General features: G+C 45.5%; 1 protein-coding gene across 1 annotated transcript in view; it reads left to right on the top strand.

Annotated features, from left to right (window-relative positions):
• RAD18 (RAD18 E3 ubiquitin protein ligase) overlaps positions 1-20,359 on the top strand; it is a 303,633-nt gene that overhangs the window by 274,206 nt on the left and 9,068 nt on the right. The gene's annotated exons all lie outside the window — the stretch shown is intronic.

The following is a 20,359-nucleotide window of genomic DNA, read 5'->3' as shown; positions in this document are numbered from 1 at the left end:
ACTTAAAGGGGATGAACATGATTCATGCGTCTGCAGTGCAGAAACCAGCCCGTAACGCCGCCTGCGGAGAGCTGCACCCGTACAGGCACCCAGAGCTTTCTTCATTTCTGGCAAGTGTTGTCCTTTAAATCGTTGCCAAGAAATTCCTTCAGTTTATCTCTGAGACTCTGAGTGACAACTGCAAAAACGGAGGGAAGAAACGGCGCCTTCCAGCTTGTCTCACGTTCTATGTGGGCGCCAGTGGGATGTCTCACAGCTTTCTGTATATGTAGAAAGTCGTGAACGTTTCTGCCGGCAGGGTTGTCAGATGTGCCTGAGGTCAGCTGGGAGACGCAGGGACCGGCCAACGGATCAATGAGAAGAGAAAAGTATCACTGACAAGATGGCTGTAGAACTACAGATCCCAGCGGACACATTGCATCACTGTTCTCCATCCTCCGCCTCATGAAGACACATTGCGGTTTTTGCTGTGTGAATACACACTTCAGATTCTTGTGTCTGATGATGATTTGTGGACCCTGCTCTGTTCCCTGGAGAGATGGGTGACTACTTATTCAACCATGTCACTCAGGTCCTGGGAAGAACGTACGCTTCACCAAAGGTATGAGGATATATGACTGCAGGGCTTTAGGAGTGACGGTCCCAGCATGGTTGTCATATTGGCTGTCACCCAGCTTTCCCAGAAACAGATATAACAAACAAACAGCAAAACACAAGAGATTGGGCAAGGAATCTTTATTCACCACAAGCTGTGACCATAAGCTTTGTCTGTGGACGTGGCGGATTGTCGTGTCTGCATCACAGAATTGCGAGCAGAAAATCCGCAGCATATTTATTACAGTGCCATCAACGTGGGCGAGATTTTACAATATTCATTTACCGTGCCTTGCAAAAGTATTCACCCCCTTTACTTTTTTTGTGTTTTGTTACATTACAGCCTTAAGTTCAATGTTTTTTTTAATCTGAATTTTATGTGATGGATCAGAACACAATAGTCTAAGTCGGTGAAGTGAAATAAAAAAAATATATAAATAAAACTAATGTTCAGAAAATTGTCCTGTGCGTATGTATTCACCCCCTTTGTTAGGAAGCCCATAATAAGCTCTGGTGCAACCAATTGCCTTCAGAAGTCACATGATTAGTGAGATGATGTCACTTGTGTGCAATCTAAGTGTCACATGATCTGTCATTACATATACACACCAGAGGCTGCAACACCTAAGCAAGAGGCATCACTAACCAAACACTGCCATGAAGACCAAGGAACTCTCCAAACAAGTAAGGGACAATGTTGTGGAGAAGGACAAGTCAGGGTTAGGTTATAAAAAAATATCCAAATCTTTGATGATCCCCAGGAGCGCCATCAAATCTATCATAACCAAATGGAAAGAACAGGGCACAACAGCAAACCTGACAAGAGACGGCCGCCCACCGAAACTGACGGACCGGGCAAGGAGGGCATTAATCAGAGAGGCAGCACAGAGACCTAAGGTGACCCTGGAGGAGCTGCAGAGTTCCACAGCAGAGACTGGAGGATCTGTACAGAGGACGGCAATAAGCCGTACGCTCCATAGAGTTGGGCTTTATGGCAGAGCGGCCAGAAGAACCCATAACTGTCAGCTAGAAACAATAAGGTGCGTTGTGAGTTTGTGAAAAGGCCTGTGGGAGACTCCGAAAATGTATGGAGGAAGGGGCTCTGGTCTGAGGAGACTAAAACTGAACATTTCAGCCATCAAAGAAAACGCTATGTCTGGCGCAAACCCAACACATCACATCACCCAAAGAACACCATCCCCACAGTGAGACCTGGTGGTGGCAGCATCATACTGGGGGGACTGGGAAACTGGTCAGAGCGGAGGGAAAGATGGATGGGGTTAAATAAAGGGATGTTCTTGAGGAGAACCTGCCCCACTCTGTGCGTGATCTGAGGCCAGGACGGAGGTTCACCTTCCAGCAGGACAATGACCCCAAACACACGGCTAAAGCAACACTTGAGGGGTTTAAGGGGAAACATGTAAATGTGTTGGAACGGCCGAGTCACAGCCCAGATCTCAATCCCATAGAAGATCTGTGGTCAGACGTAAAGATTGCTGTTCACAAGCGCAAACATCCGACCTGAAGGAGCTGGAGACGTTCTGGAAGGAGGAACGGGCACAAATCCCAGTGGTCAGATGTGGCAACTGCTCATAGAGACTTATCCAAAGTGACTTGGAGCTGTGATTGCTGCAAAAGGCGGCTCTACAGAGTATTGACTTTAGGGGGGTGAATAGTTCTGCACATTTACTTTTTCTGTTATTTTGTCCTATTTGTTGTTTGCTTCACAATAAAAAAAAAAAAAACATCTTCATAGTTGTCGGCAGGTTCTGTAAATTACATGATGGAAATCCTCAAACAATCCATGGTAATTCCAGGTTGTGAGGCACCAAAATACAAAAAAAGTCAAGGTGAATACTTTTGCAAGGCACTGTAATGCTGTGGATTTCACCCATTGCAGTCGACGGCAAAATCCACACATAACACATGAGAAGTTTGCCACGGAAACACATCCGAACCCGCTGCTTCATCACTGGGACAGTGAAAAAAACAATAGCGCAGGTGTACGAAGCCTCCAGCTCTGTATGTGACGCCGCGGTGCGCCTGCGTATCTCCAGGGAGCGCCGAAGTCTCTGTGACATTTGGACGTTATTTCATTATTTGTGAGACAGACTCATTCATAAAATAAATCCCCTCGAGACGCAGGAAGGTAACGATGGAACAGAACCGGCAGAAGTCCAAGAGATTATTGAAGTTCACAGGAGTTAAGTCGCTCAGCTCGGTTTACTGCAGGCGCTAACATTACGCGGACCGCCGGGGCCGTGCAGTCACTTAGTGCTGTCACAGCGTCATCATCACTTATATCATCCGTCCTCTGGTAATATACTCATTGTCAAAAAAAGATACCGCCTCTAACCTGGATACAAGATGAGATACGGCCTCTAACCTGGATACAAGATGAGATACAGCCTCTGACCTGGATACAAGATGAGATACGGCCTCTAACCTGGATACAAGATGAGATACCGCCTCTAACCTGGATACAAGATGAGATACAGCCTCTAACCTGGATACAAGATGAGATACGGCCTCTAACCTAGATACAAGATGAGATACCGCCTCTAACCTGGATACAAGATGAGATACGGCCTCTAGCCTGGATACAAGATGAGATAAGAGCCTCTGACCTGGATACAAGATGAGATACGGCCTCTAACCTGGATACAAGATGAGATACCGCCTCTAACCTGGATACAAGATGAGATACAGCCTCTAACCTGGATACAAGATGAGATACGGCCTCTAGCCTGGATACAAGAGGAGATACGGCCTCTAACCTGGATACAAGATGAGATACCGCCTCTAACCTGGATACAAGATGAGATACAGCCTCTAACCTGGATACAAGATGAGATACGGCCTCTAACCTAGATACAAGATGAGATACCGCCTCTAACCTGGATACAAGATGAGATACGGCCTCTAGCCTGGATACAAGATGAGATAAGAGCCTCTGACCTGGATACAAGATGAGATACGGCCTCTAACCTGGATACAAGATGAGATACCGCCTCTAACCTGGATACAAGAGGAGATACGGCCTCTAACCTAGATACAAGATGAGATACCGCCTCTAACCTGGATACAAGATGAGATACGGCCTCTAACCTGGATACAAGATGAGATACAGCCTCTAACCTGGATACAAGATGAGATACAGCATCTAACCTGGATACAAGATGAGATACCGCCTCTAACCTGGATACAAGATGAGATACCGCCTCTAACCTGGATACAAGATGAGATACAGCCTCTAACATGGATACAAGATGAGATACGGCCTCTAGCCTGGATACAAGAGGAGATACGGCCTCTAACCTAGATACAAGATGAGATACGGCCTCTAACCTGGATACAAGATGAGATACAGCCTCTAACCTGGATACAAGATGAGATACGGCCTCTAGCCTGGATGTAAGATGAGATACGGCCTCTAGCCTGGATGTAAGATGAGATACAGCCTCTAACCTGGATACAAGATGAGATACAGCCTCTAACCTGGATACAAGATGAGATACAGCCTCTAACCTGGATACAAGATGAGATACGGCCTCTAACCTGGATACAAGATGAGATACGGCCTCTAACCTGGATACAAGATGAGATACGGCCTCTAACCTGTATACAAGATGAGATACGGCATCTTACCTGGATACAAGATGAGATACAGCATCTAACCTGGATACAAGATGAGATACAGCATCTAACCTGTATACAAGATGAGATACCGCCTCTAACCTGGATACAAGATGAGATACAGCCTCTAACCTGGATACAAGATGAGATACAGCCTCTAACCTGGATAGAAGATGAGATACAGCCTCTAACCTGGATACAAGATGAGATACAGCCTCTAACCTGGATACAAGATGAGATACGGCCTCTAGCCTGGATACAAGATGAGATACGGCCTCTAGACTGGATACAAGATGAGATACGGCCTCTAACCTGGATACAAGATGAGATACAGCATCTAACCTGGATACAAGATGAGATACCGCCTCTAACCTGGATACAAGATGAGATACCGCCTCTAACCTGGATACAAGATGAGATACAGCCTCTAACATGGATACAAGATGAGATACGGCCTCTAGCCTGGATACATGAGGAGATACAGCCTCTAACCTGGATACAAGATGAGATACAGCCTCTAGCCTGGACACAAGATGAGATACGGCCTCTAGCCTGGATACAAGATTAGATACGGCCTTTATTCTGGATACAAGATGGGATTCGAGCTGTAGCCTGGTTTTGTGAGCCCTATGGGTACGAGGAAACAGTTAAACCGTGTCCGTTCTTGGGTTGTCGTCTGTTAGCTTTATTCTGGATCAGTCTGTTCCTGGGAAAGCTGGATGACAACCAGTATGGCCACGGGTGAGCCTGGTGCTGATTCCTGAATGCCAAATCTGCCTGATTATGCAGTGAGATCTTGCTGCATGTTGCCAACTGACTGGCATGTGTAGGTAAGTACTGCGTTGTGTATGCACCTGAGGTAGGTGAACATGAACGGATTTGGGAATATTCTGTGTGCAGCGATGCAAAATATACTGGAGCACTGATGTACGCCGATCCAGATAGCAGGTATGAGGATGGTACACATTGCCAGCATTTTCTCCAGACCTGATAGATACCCTGATTGCTTTTAGTGAATGGCAGCACAGATCTGGGCCCATGACGCCTCCAGAGCAGCCAGCTCCAGAACACTTCACTTGTCTGTGTGATTCACGACCCGCATTGAGGCCAGACACATTTTCTTCCTGTGTCTTTCCATGATGCACACAAGATGCAGAAAGGTGGAATCCACGGTGTGGCTGCTCATCACGTGTCCTGATTTCAGCTCCAAAGATGGCAGGCTATGGAAGACTCATGGAGGGCAGGCACCTGGCTGAGACCGTGTTCACACATGCACTGCAGTCGACTGATCAGTATGTACCTTATGCTCCTGACTGTGGGGCTCAGATCCTGGGCAGGGGGGTTATAGTAGCTCAGGCCCAGGCTCTGAGGCCGCAGTTCTGTGATGTGTATACAGTATGTCACGGCGGTGTGTATACACCATTCACCTCTCTTTGAACTTATTGCATGTAAACTGTTAACTCTCGGGCGGCAGCGGCCACACCGAGCCCCACAGCCAGCGGCAGTAATTCTGCCAGAAAAGCACCCGCTTCCGTGACTTGGGAGGTCCTAGGTGCAAAATCCTGTATATTGTCCCCCAGCCTAAGGCAATGCCACCTCCGCGCTTTATATTGTGTGCAATTAGATCAGAAATATCCTGAATGTATCTGTTCTTATAATAGTTGGATTGTAGGATTGTGGTCACATAGAAAACATAATCATCACCAGAGCGACTTCAGAAAAGGCTGTGAAGACAGAGAAAGGGCTCATGCAAACAATACGGATGACGTCCGTGTGAATTCCGTATTTTGCGGAACTGAGCAGCTATAGAACAGTCCCATCCTTGTCCGTAATGCGGACAATAATAGAACATGTTCTATTTTTTTGCGGAATGGAAATACAGACATATAGAAACAGAATGCACACGGAGTAACTAACTTTTTTTTTTTTTTGCGGACCCATTGAAATGAATGGTTCGATATACGGTCCACAAAAAAAAACGGAACGGACACGGAAAGAAAATATGTTCGTGTGCATAAGCCCAAAGTCTACCTATATTATCCACGAGGGGATCTTCTACATAGGAGCAGTATTATAGTAGTTATATTCTTGTACATAGGAGAAGTATTATAGTAGTTATATTCTTGTACATAGGAGCAGTATTATAGTAGTTATATTCTTGTACATAGGAGCAGTATTATAGTAGTTATATTCTTGTATATAGGAGCAGTATTATAGCAGTTATATTCTTGTACATAGGAGGCAGTATTATAGTAGTGATATTCCTGTACATAGGAGCAGTATTATAGTAGGAAACAAAGAGAGGATTTGCACCAACAAGAAATGCTACTGACTAAACAGGGGAGTCATACATGCAGGTATTAAAAGCTGAGACTTCCGCCAATATGTTCCAGTAAGGAAGATATCAGAGCCCATCACTGCACCACGTCACGGTCACTCAGCATGGCAGAGGGTCCTAGCCGCTGCTCTAACTATGGTGTGAACACAGTCTGGGGGTGTTGTAATTCAGCACACAGCCAAGCCTCCACACAAAGGCCCAGCATGAATACTGTGGCAGTGCAATGTGAATGAGGCCAGGCCGTGAGCCACACCTATACCAGACCATGTGATGGAGGTTACCAGGTGCAACAGAGTGTCCAAACACACCCAAATCTAACAAGACAAAAACACAGAAATGAAGTGGCAATTCTGGAGGAGCTGCTCAGCCCCTGACACTGTGGCGTGTCTATTTAATGGAGGAGCAGCCCCACCGCATGTGGACCGCAATAATCGACTAACCCCAGCAAAATATGCATACAATGGAGGACGTCGACGCGGTCCACATGCACCACAAGAGCAAACTACACAGAATGTAGTAAATAAACATAGGAAACAAAGAGAGGATTTGCACCAACAAGAAATGCTACTGACTAAACAGGGGAGTCATACAGTATTATAGTAGTTGAGCTTTGAATTGAAGAAAACTTTAAATCGATATTTGGCTTACCGTCTAGCGTCTGCTGTTTCCCTATTGCTTCAATGGAGCTTTAAATATTTGCCGGCTTATTCAGTCGCTCCATACAGCAAGCTGGTTTAAATTTCGCGGGAGTTCCAAAGATCGCGGGAGTTGCCACTCTGTTCCGCAATTTCCTTTGGTGCAGCTTTCGACGATAAGAATAGTTAATCCTTTACTGTAGAAATTTTCTTCTGTATGGCCATACAGTATTATCGGAGGCTTTTCAATGCAGGTACATCACTTGTTTCACCATACGCGTTACGGGTAGATTCACTCTCCCTTCCTCAGTGGTCCATTATAGTATAGGAGCAGTATTATAGTAGTTATATTCTTGTACATAGGAGCAGTATTATAGTAGTTATATTCTTGTACATAGGAGCAGTATTATAGTAGTTATATTCTTGTACATAGGAGCAGTATTATAGTAGTTATATTCTTATACATAGGAGCAGTATTATAGTAGTTATATTCTTGTACATAGGAGCAGTATTATAGTAGTTATATTCTTGTACATAGGAGGCAGTATTATAGTAGTTATATTCTTGTACATAGGAGGCAGTATTATAGTAGTTATATTCTTGTACATAGTAGGCAGTATTATAGTAGTTATATTCTTGTACATAGGAGCAGTATTATAGTAGTTATATTCTTGTACATAGGGGCAGTATTATAGTAGTTATATTCTTGTACATAGGAGGCAGTATTATAGTAGTTATATTCTTGTACATAGGAGCAGTATTATAGTAGTTATATTCTTGTACATAGGAGCAGTATTATAGTAGTTATATTCTTGAACATAGGAGCAGTATTATAGTAGTTATATTCTTGTACATAGGAGCAGTATTATAGTAGTTATATTCTTGAACATAGGAGCAGTATTATAGTAGTTATATTCTTGTACATAGGAGCAGTATTATAGTAGTTATATTCTTATACATAGGAGCCGTATTATAGTAGTTATATTCTTGTACATAGGAGCAGTATTATAGTAGTTATATTCTTGTACATAGGAGGCAGTATTATAGTAGTTATATTCTTGTACATAGGAGGCAGTATTATAGTAGTTATATTCTTGTACATAGGAGCAGTATTATAGTAGTTATATTCTTGAACATAGGAGCAGTATTATAGTAGTTATATTCTTGTACATAGGAGCAGTATTATAGTAGTTATATTCTTATACATAGGAGCAGTATTATAGTAGTTATATTCTTGTACATAGGAGCAGTATTATAGTAGTTATATTCTTGTACATAGGAGGCAGTATTATAGTAGTTATATTCTTGTACATAGGAGGCAGTATTATAGTAGTTATATTCTTGTACATAGGAGCAGTATTATAGTAGTTATATTCTTGTCCATAGAAGCAGTATTATAGTAGTTATATTCTTGTACATAGGAGCAGTATTATAGTAGTTATATTCTTGTACATAGGAGCAGTATTATAGTAGTTATATTCTTGTCCATAGAAGCAGTATTATAGTAGTTATATTCTTGTACAAGATGAGATACGGCCTCTAACCTGGATACAAGATGAGATACGGCCTCTAACCTGGATACAAGATGAGATACGGCCTCTAACCTGTATACAAGATGAGATACAGCATCTTACCTGGATACAAGATGAGATACAGCATCTAACCTGGATACAAGATGAGATACAGCATCTAACCTGTATACAAGATGAGATACCGCCTCTAACCTGGATACAAGATGAGATACAGCCTCTAACCTGGATACAAGATGAGATACAGCCTCTAACCTGGATAGAAGATGAGATACAGCCTCTAACCTGGATACAAGATGAGATACAGCCTCTAGCCTGGATACAAGATGAGATACAGCCTCTAGCCTGGATACAAGATGAGATACGGCCTCTAACCTGGATACAAGATGAGATACGGCCTCTAACCTGGATACAAGATGAGATACCGCCTCTAACCTGGATACAAGATGAGATACCGCCTCTAACCTGGATACAAGATGAGATACAGCCTCTAACATGGATACAAGATGAGATACGGCCTCTAGCCTGGATACAAGAGGAGATACGGCCTCTAGCCTGGATACAAGAGGAGATACGGCCTCTAACCTGGATACAAGATGAGATACCGCCTCTAACCTGGATACAAGATGAGATACCGCCTCTAACCTGGATACAAGATGAGATACAGCCTCTAACCTGGATACAAGATGAGATACGGCCTCTAGCCTGGATACAAGAGGAGATACGGCCTCTAACCTAGATACAAGATGAGATACGGCCTCTAACCTGGATACAAGATGAGATACAGCCTTTAACCTGGATACAAGATGAGATACAGCCTCTAACCTGGATACAAGATGAGATACCGCCTCTAACCTGGATACAAGATGAGATACCGCCTCTAACCTGGATACAAGATGAGATACAGCCTCTAACCTGGATACAAGATGAGATACGGCCTCTAACCTGGATACAAGATGAGATACAGCCTCTAACCTGGATACAAGAGGAGATACGGCCTCTAACCTAGATACAGCTCCAAAGATGGCAGGCTATGGAAGACTCATGGAGGGCAGGCACCTGGCTGAGACCGTGTTCACACATGCACTGCAGTCGACTGATCAGTATGTACCTTATGCTCCTGACTGTGGGGCTCAGATCCTGGGCAGGAGGGTTATAGTAGCTCAGGCCCAGGCTCTGAGGCCGCAGTTCTGTGATGTGTATACAGTATGTCACGGCGGTGTGTATACACCATTCACCTCTCTTTGAACTTATTGCATGTAAACTGTTAACTTTCGGGCGGCAGCGGCCACACCGAGCCCCACAGCCAGCGGCAGTAATTCTGCCAGAAAAGCACCCGCTTCCGTGACTTGGGAGGTCCTAGGTGCAAAATCCTGTATATTGTCCCCCAGCCTAAGGCAATGCCACCTCCGCGCTTTATATTGTGTGCAATTAGATCAGAAATATCCTGAATGTATCTGTTCTTATAATAGTTGGATTGTAGGATTGTGGTCACATAGAAAACATAATCATCACCAGAGCGACTTCAGAAAAGGCTGTGAAGACAGAGAAAGGGCTCATGCAAACAATACAGATGACGTCCGTGTGAATTCCGTATTTTGCGGAACTGAGCAGCTATAGAACAGTCCCATCCTTGTCCGTAATGCGGACAATAATAGAACATGTTCTATTTTTTTGCGGAATGGAAATACAGACATATAGAAACAGAATGCACACGGAGTAGCTAACTTTTTTTTTTTTTTTTTGCGGACCCATTGAAATGAATGGTTCGATATACGGTCCACAAAAAAAAACGGAACGGACACGGAAAGAAAATATGTTCGTGTGCATAAGCCCAAAGTCTACCTATATTATCCACGAGGGGATCTTCTACATAGGAGGCAGTATTATAGTAGTGATATTCCTGTACATAGGAGCAGTATTATAGTAGTTGAGCTTTGAATTGAAGAAAACTTTAAATCGATATTTGGCTTACCGTCTAGCGTCTGCTGTTTCCCTATTGCTTCAATGGAGCTTTAAATATTTGCCGGCTTATTCAGTCGCTCCATACAGCAAGCTGGTTTAAATTTCGCGGGAGTTCCAAAGATCGCGGGAGTTGCCACTCTGTTCCGCAATTTCCTTTGGTGCAGCTTTCGACGATAAGAATAGTTAATCCTTTACTGTAGAAATTTTCTTCTGTATGGCCATACAGTATTATCGGAGGCTTTTCAATGCAGGTACATCACTTGTTTCACCATACGCGTTACGGGTAGATTCACTCTCCCTTCCTCAGTGGTCCATTATAGTATAGGAGCAGTATTATAGTAGTTATATTCTTGTACATAGGAGCAGTATTATAGTAGTTATATTCTTGTACATAGGAGCAGTATTATAGTAGTTATATTCTTGTACATAGGAGCAGTATTATAGTAGTTATATTCTTGTACATAGGAGGCAGTATTATAGTAGATATATTCTTGTACATAGGAGCAGTATAATAGTAGTTATATTCTTGTACATAGGAGCAGTATTATAGTAGTTATATTCTTGTACATAGGAGCAGTATTATAGTAGTTATATTCTTGTACATAAGAGCAGTATTATAGTAGTTATATTCTTGTACATAGGAGCAGTATTATAGCAGTTATATTCTTGTACATAGGAGCAGTATTATAGTAGCTATATTCTTGTACATAGGAGGCAGTATTATAGTAGTTATATTCCTGTACATAGGAGCAGTATTATAGTAGTTATATTCTTGTACATAGGAGGCAGCATTATAGTAGTTATATTCTTGTACATAGGAGCAGTATTATAGTAGTTATATTCTTGTACATAGGAGGCAGTATTATAGTAGTTATATTCTTGTACATAGGAGGCAGTATTATAGTAGTTATATTCTTGTACATAGGAGGCAGTATTATAGTAGTTATATTCTTGTACATAGGAGGCAGTATTATAGTAGTTATATTCTTGTACATAGGAGGCAGTATTATAGTAGTTATATTCTTGTACATAGGAGCCGTATTATAGTAGTTATAGTCTTGTACATAGGAGGCAGTATTATAGTAGTTATATTCTTGTACATAGGAGCAGTATTATAGTAGTTATATTCTTGTACATAGGAGCAGTATTATAGTAGTTATATTCTTGTACATAGGAGCAGTATTATAGTAGTTTTCTTCCTGTTCACAGGGCATGGTATTGTAGAAGTCAGACCTGGTATAAGTCAGGATGTTGGTAAGGAAACCAGTTTAGTGATGTAGATACCAGAGCATTTGACACTTTTGCCCACTTTCCAGCTCATACAAAGTAAGTTGATTCGCAGTCGGTGACAATGATGACAGGGAAAAGCATAGTTGTTGGTGAAGAAATGTTTGCTGTATCCTGAAGCATGATGGGAGTGGTAGGTCAGTCAGCACCTAAACTTGATGAGAATAAGAGACTTTTCATGGTTCTCTAGAGCCTCAGCTATCAAGTATCTTTCCTCCCAGTAACAGAGCGGCAGGAGGTTAGGCTTCTGTGGCTGCTCAGGTTTACATCATGTAATATTTATGACTTTTGCAATCTTTTCTATATATTATACGGGGTTTTATCATCTTGGCTGTACTATAATTCACGCTATAAATCCCTCTTACGTACAAGCCCCCTCCTCTTCATTCTGCGTTAACATGGGTCCTGTAGGAGTTTTCCCCACTGCTTATTCAGCTGCAGCAATGTATAAACTGTTAGCAGCACAACAACATTGCAGAATATATTGATCCCAGTTAGTGATTGCCTTTCCTGAATATGAAATCCGCCCGTCACCTCTGTCCATCAGCTGTTTGAGGAAGCTGCTGCACTCATTGGCGCCTCCGTGAACGCTGCGGCCTCTGCACAGCTTACAAAGCACAGCGCCATACACTGTATAGTGGTTGTGTTTGGTATTGCAGCTCAGGCCATGTGACCGATGCTGACATCACTGACCTAGAAATATGCTTTGACGCAGAGAGCAGCAGCCTCTTCTAACTGCTGATCAGCGGGGGTCCTGGGAGTCTGTCTCATATTGATGAGCTATCCTGGGTATAGGGCAGGAGTATTACAATCCAAGACTACCCCTTTAACCAGTGGTGTAGCCCCCTTCCCCAGTAATTTTTTCGCAATCCCTTCCTTTCATGCCGCCCCCATTCCTGTGGCTAGTAAAGATCGCTCTCTCAGACCAGGCCCAGCAGCTGCTCCATCCGTTTTATACACTGTCTATACTGTCACTGTATATAATTTCATTGTGTAATACTGTTGAGGGGGGCCTGACAAGATCTTTTAGTCCTCCTCCTCCTGGATGGGCCCCTTCTGGGTTAGGGCCCCAAAGCAGCCGCTTCCCCATCGCCTTTCTTGTCGGAGCTTTAAGATATATGCATCTATATTAAGAAAAATTTATGAAATAAAAAATCTCTTACCATACAGCTTCTACACAGACCTTTGTGTTTCCATGGTTACAGACTACAAGCGAACCATATGTGTAGTCAGATCCTGCACTCACTCCTTCCTCTCTACCTCCTCTTCTACTCACTGATCAGCAAAATACAAGGGAGGGAAAGATGCAGCAAGTAATCCCTGAGATACATAGATTTGCTACAAAATGCATTCCGTTCCGTTTGGTTGCGTTCCCATACCAGAGAGCAAACTGCAGCATCCTGCGGTTTTCTTTCCATCATGGGATGCGGAGCAAGACGGATCCGTCATGACCCACAATGCAAGTCAATGGGGACAGATTCATTTTCTCTGACACAATAGAAAAATGATCCGCCCTTCATTGATTTTCAGTGGAGTTCATGGCGGATCCATCTTGGCAATGTTACAGATAATACAACCGGATCCGTTCATAACGGATTCAGACGGTTGTATTTTCAGTAACGGAAGCGTTTTTGATGAACCCTGCCGGATCCAGTAAAAATGCAAGTGTGAAAGAAGCCTGAGATGCAAAGATATGTTAGAAAGAACCAATGAACAAAAGAGTATGACTGCAGGATCAGGCTGCAGAGGTTTTATTAGTTGTTACCACGGAGACGCATAGGCCTGCATTGCTGCTGTAGACACAAAAACAGAAGCACATTTTCAGTTTCTCCTGTTTCTGTTTGTAGATGCATTTGGGCAATAAAAATGGTTGCTGTTGACAGAACCTTTAAAAAGATGAGATGAATTAATCTCGCCGCTGCTGCTAGGAGACCCGGCGGTTGTGCTTTGGGCTCCGATGCGCTTCATGACTTCCCGTCTAATTCTTTGGTTAAACACTGTGTTTTCTCTTTGTCTGTTGCCGAGCAGTCGGTGCTGTGTGCCAGCTCATTGTATGCTCGCGAATAACTGTCGCTCGCAGCCGCCGAACTGCGTTCGATGAAGGCGAGTCTATTGCGCGGTCACAGTAGCGCATTGTCAGGTATTCGCCCCAGGTACAAATACAGTTTGTAGGAAATCGCCACTGGTGTCCTGTACCTCGACCTCCTGCCGCGCTGCACCTCAGCGGAGAGAATATGCCCAGAAAAATCACTAAATTACTGAGCCGTTATTAGAAGGGTCTCCGAGCGCGTCACAGACCGCCTCCAGCAACCAGAATGTAAGGTCCAGGATGCATCAGTGATGACTCTACGTGTGACTTCTTTTAACCACATTTCACGTGGCTTTAAATAATAATTTATTTTGCATCGATGTTCACATCTAAATATGTTCCTGTCTCCTCCAGAGAATCTAACTGAGCAATTGGAGCAAAGAATGGGGAGATCTCTGCAACTATGCGAGGTACAGGGCTGGGTCGAGCTTTACATCAATGATGGCATAACCCCTTCCTGGCTTAGAAGTAGAATTCCACAAGTAAAGTGAAGACTGACACGTGGCGGCTTTGACCACTAAAGCCACTATCTTTTCATTAGACCTTTTGTGTCTTGCCGCACACCCAGCCAATATTCAAGGCAGGCTCTAATATACAGATAGGAATCACTTTCTGGATCAATATTGTAATTTCAATAATGCAAATCTATACTTAAAAGAGGGACCTGGGGCAAAAGTATGGACTGTCGCTCCAAAATTGTGACCCTTGGGGGGGGGGGGGGGGGGGGTATTTCACAAGCCGTACACCAGTATAGATCTGTACATTAGAACTAGGACAGACTTGGAACGTTGGTAGAGTTCTAAAATAACTACATAATGGAGCCCCATTATTCTGAGCACCCGCTGATCTCCAGCGTAACCGCCATGTGCAGCACGGACAGCAGCTAGACGGGCCCGGGTGACTCCATAAGGTCCTGGTAGGTTGTCACAGGTATCTGAAATCCTGCTGACTGCAGTGCATCGAACAACTGTTGGAGGGGACGCAGGGGAGGATCCATATGGCGGACACGACCATCACGGTGGTCCCACAGATGCGCAATTCGGTTCAAGTCTAGGGAATTAGGGGCCAGGGTAGTACTTGGAAGTCTTGGTCAGGCTCGTCCAACCAGTGTCAGACATTTCTCTACGTGTGACATGTTGCATTGTCTTGGTGGTAAATCCTATCCACCGCATGGGAGACAATCAGCATGTATGGGTGTACCTGATCTGCAAGGATGGATTCATACCCAGATCAGTGGACAGCGCCTTCCACATGGATGAGTAGTCCAGAAAATGCCAGGAAAACCTCCCCCGACCATAACGCTGCCCCCACCAGCTTGTGTTCTTCCAGCAATGGCTGCAGGGTGTTCCCTCTCTGATGTTTCTCTCCTGACACCCCAACATCCATCCGTTCCATGAAGCAGAAAATGTGTCTGATCGGAGAAGACAGCCCTTTACCAATTAGCGGAGTCCGATTCCGATACTGCAGCGAAAACTGAAGCCTTTTCTGCAGCTTTGTTCTCAGAGGAGCAGTGACCGTCCGTCTGCTCCGGAGCCCCAGACGCAGTAGGTTCTCTGCACTGCTGTGTTAGACTTACGTCTGGTGGCCCCGGGCCCTTTTTAGCCGTGAGCTGCTCCACTGTAGGGTGTCTTCTGACCTTGCGCACCTTCATAGCTGACGTTCACCTCTCACATCAGTGGCACGTGGTGCTCCACAGTTTCCACGTATCTTATTCACAATGGCGCCATTTATTCACTCACCATACATTTTCACCACAGCAGCAGAGAACAGTTCACAAACGGAGCAGGTTCAGAAATACCGCCACCCGGGGCCCGAAAGTCAATCCCTTTCTGCATCTATGATGTCGCCTCTTTTACCCATGACAGCAACAAGGGATATGTGTGCAGACAGGCTATCACGCACCTTATATACCCTCCGAGCCAGCTCACCACACCTTATATACCCTCCGAGCCAGCTCACCACACCTTATATACCCTCCGAGACAGCTCACCACACTTTATATACCCTCCGAGACAGCTCACCACACTTTATATACCCTCAGAGCCAGCTCACCACACCTTATATACCCTCAGAGCCAGCTCACCACACCTTATATACCCTCAGAGCCAGCTCACCACACCTTATATACCCTCCGAGACAGCTCACCACACTTTATACACCCTCCGAGACAGCTCACCACACCTTATATACCCTCCGAGCCAGCTCACCACACCTTATATACCCTCAGAGCCAGCTCACCACACCTTATATACCCTCCGAGACAGCTCACCACACTTTATATACCCTCAGAGCCAGCTCACCACACCTTATATACCCTCCGAGCCAGCTCACCACACTTTATATACCCTCCGAGCCAGCTCACCACACCTTATATACCCTCAGAGCCAGCTCACCACACCTTATATACCCTCAGAGCCAGCTCACCACACTTTATATACCCTCCGAGCCAGCTCACCACACTTTATATACCCTCCGAGCCAGCTCACCACACCTTATATACCCTCCGAGCCAGCTCACCACACCTTATATACCCTCAGAGCCAGCTCACCACACTTTATATACCCTCCGAGCCAGCTCACCACACCTTATATACCCTCCGAGACAGCTCACCACACCTTATATACCCACCGAGCCAGCTCACCACACCTTATATACCCTCCGAGCCAGCTCACCACACTTTATATACCCACCGAGCCAGCTCACCACACCTTATATACCCTCCGAGCCAGCTCACCACACCTTATATACCCACCGAGCCAGCTCACCACACCTTATATACCCTCCGAGCCAGCTCACCACACTTTATATACCCTCCGAGACAGCTCACCACACCTTATATACCCACCGAGCCAGCTCAGCACACCTTATATACCCACTGAGCCAGCTCACCACACCTTATGTACCCACCGAGCCAGCTCACCACATCTTATATACCCTCCGAGCCAGCTCACCACACTTTATATACCCTCCGAGACAGCTCACCACACCTTATATACCCACCGAGCCAGCTCACCACACCTTATATACCCTCAGAGCCAGCTCACCACACCTTATATACCCTCCGAGCCAGCTCACCACACCTTATATACCCTCAGAGCCAGCTCACCACACCTTATATACCCTCCGAGACAGCTCACCACACTTTATATACCCTCAGAGCCAGCTCACCACACCTTATATACCCTCCGAGCCAGCTCACCACACTTTATATACCCTCCGAGCCAGCTCACCACACCTTATATACCCTCAGAGCCAGCTCACCACACCTTATATACCCTCAGAGCCAGCTCACCACACTTTATATACCCTCCGAGCCAGCTCACCACACTTTATATACCCTCCGAGCCAGCTCACCACACCTTATATACCCTCCGAGCCAGCTCACCACACCTTATATACCCTCAGAGCCAGCTCACCACACTTTATATACCCTCCGAGCCAGCTCACCACACCTTATATACCCTCCGAGACAGCTCACCACACCTTATATACCCACCGAGCCAGCTCACCACACCTTATATACCCTCCGAGCCAGCTCACCACACTTTATATACCCACCGAGCCAGCTCACCACACCTTATATACCCTCCGAGCCAGCTCACCACACCTTATATACCCACCGAGCCAGCTCACCACACCTTATATACCCTCCGAGCCAGCTCACCACACTTTATATACCCTCCGAGACAGCTCACCACACCTTATATACCCACCGAGCCAGCTCAGCACACCTTATATACCCACTGAGCCAGCTCACCACACCTTATGTACCCACCGAGCCAGCTCACCACATCTTATATACCCTCCGAGCCAGCTCACCACACTTTATATACCCTCCGAGACAGCTCACCACACCTTATATACCCACCGAGCCAGCTCAGCACACCTTATATACCCACTGAGCCAGCTCACCACACCTTATATACCCTCCGAGCCAGCTCACCACACTTTATATACCCTCCGAGCCAGCTCACCACACCTTATATACCCTCCGAGCCAGCTCACCACACCTTATATACCCTCCGAGACAGCTCACCACACCTTATATACCCACCGAGCCAGCTCACCACACCTTATATACCCTCCGAGCCAGCTCACCACACTTTATATACCCACCGAGCCAGCTCACCACACCTTATATACCCTCAGAGCCAGCTCACCACACCTTATATACCCTCCGAGCCAGCTCACCACACCTTATATACCCACCGAGCCAGCTCACCACACCTTATATACCCTCCGAGCCAGCTCACCACACTTTATATACCCACCGAGCCAGCTCACCACACTTTATATACCCTCCGAGACAGCTCACCACACTTTATATACCCTCCGAGACAGCTCACCACACTTTATATACCCTCAGAGCCAGCTCACCACACCTTATATACCCTCAGAGCCAGCTCACCACACCTTATATACCCTCCGAGCCAGCTCACCACACCTTATATACCCACCGAGCCAGCTCACCACACCTTATATACCCTCCGAGCCAGCTCACCACACTTTATATACCCTCCGAGACAGCTCACCACACCTTATATACCCACCGAGCCAGCTCAGCACACCTTATATACCCACCGAGCCAGCTCACCACACCTTATGTACCCACCGAGCCAGCTCACCACATCTTATATACCCTCCGAGCCAGCTCACCACACTTTATATACCCTCCGAGACAGCTCACCACACCTTATATACCCACCGAGCCAGCTCAGCACACCTTATATACCCACTGAGCCAGCTCACCACACCTTATATACCCTCCGAGCCAGCTCACCACACTTTATATACCCTCCGAGCCAGCTCACCACACCTTATATACCCTCCGAGCCAGCTCACCACACCTTATATACCCTCCGAGACAGCTCACCACACCTTATATACCCACCGAGCCAGCTCACCACACCTTATATACCCTCCGAGCCAGCTCACCACACTTTATATACCCACCGAGCCAGCTCACCACACCTTATATACCCTCAGAGCCAGCTCACCACACCTTATATACCCTCCGAGCCAGCTCACCACACCTTATATACCCACCGAGCCAGCTCACCACACCTTATATACCCTCCGAGCCAGCTCACCACACTTTATATACCCACCGAGCCAGCTCACCACACTTTATATACCCTCCGAGACAGCTCACCTGACTTCCTTCATGTGCTACGCTCTGCCGACATTGAAAGTACGAAGTGCTCAGAATAATGGGACTCGGCCGTGTATTATGTACTGGGAGTTGATGTATACGGGATATAATAAGACACATACACCAGTATAGATCTGTACATTAGAACTAGGGCAGACTTAGGTGTGGACTTGCCGGCTCCGTCAGGGCTGACAGCCATGTATCTGGTGATGCTCCTCACACAGTGACATGGACAGCACCGTATACAAGGCAGGTAAATAGAGGAATGAGGCCATACTCATCGCACGCACATCACCAAGTCCAGTAGCCACCGCCGCCTCCACACACCATTTTCAGATGTATTTTACTCTGGATCCACATTCTGGGATAGAGATCCTTGACTGTAAATGGGAGTTCGGTGACGCACCCAACTTGGTGCTGAATCTGACAGCCTATGCAGGGTCTCTTCAGTCCCTGCCGCCCCCACACAAGGGTTAATGGCACAGGCGTCAGGGGCTGAAGAAAGTACACAGGCTGCGCTCCAGAAGAAAAAATTAAATATGACGATTGTAAAAAATGGCAGACACTGAAAGGGCAGATTAATCGCGCAGCCCTAGTTTTACCACATGGCTGTATACAAGAGTATTCGAGAGGCATTAAAGGGGCCCTGTCACCAGAAATGTAATCCCTCCGGCCCCACATGAGCCCTTTACACTTCCTAATAGAACCTCTCCTACCATCAAGCAGGTCCTTGCAGACTTATGAATTTTGTTAAATTTACTGATCACATTATAGGTGCGCTTTAAATTGGGACAACACACCCCAAGAAATATAAAACTAATCTTTTTGTGGTCCCCTTTTTAGGAGATTGGGCACAAAAAGTGTCTCTTGCTCTGGAGGACCCAGAAGGTCTCTCCATTACATGGGCAGCCATTTGATCTGAATGAAAACTGGGTAATACTTAGTTTCTCCTGTGGTGGCGCTGCTGAGAAATCGACTGCTTGCTAACAGATCACAGCCAATCACTGGGATCAGTAAAAGGATGGTGGCCACATTTGAGTAACCCATTATGTATATAGCCTTGGCTGATGACTACCTGTCAGACTTGCTTAGAGTGCTGCTCCTCTCTTGCAGCTTTTCGTTTCGAGCTCCCTG

The sequence above is a fragment of the Bufo bufo genome, chromosome 9 (genome assembly GCF_905171765.1).
Source record: "Bufo bufo chromosome 9, aBufBuf1.1, whole genome shotgun sequence".
Lineage (NCBI taxonomy): Eukaryota > Metazoa > Chordata > Amphibia > Anura > Bufonidae > Bufo > Bufo bufo.
This window is presented reverse-complemented; position numbering and strand designations above follow the sequence as displayed.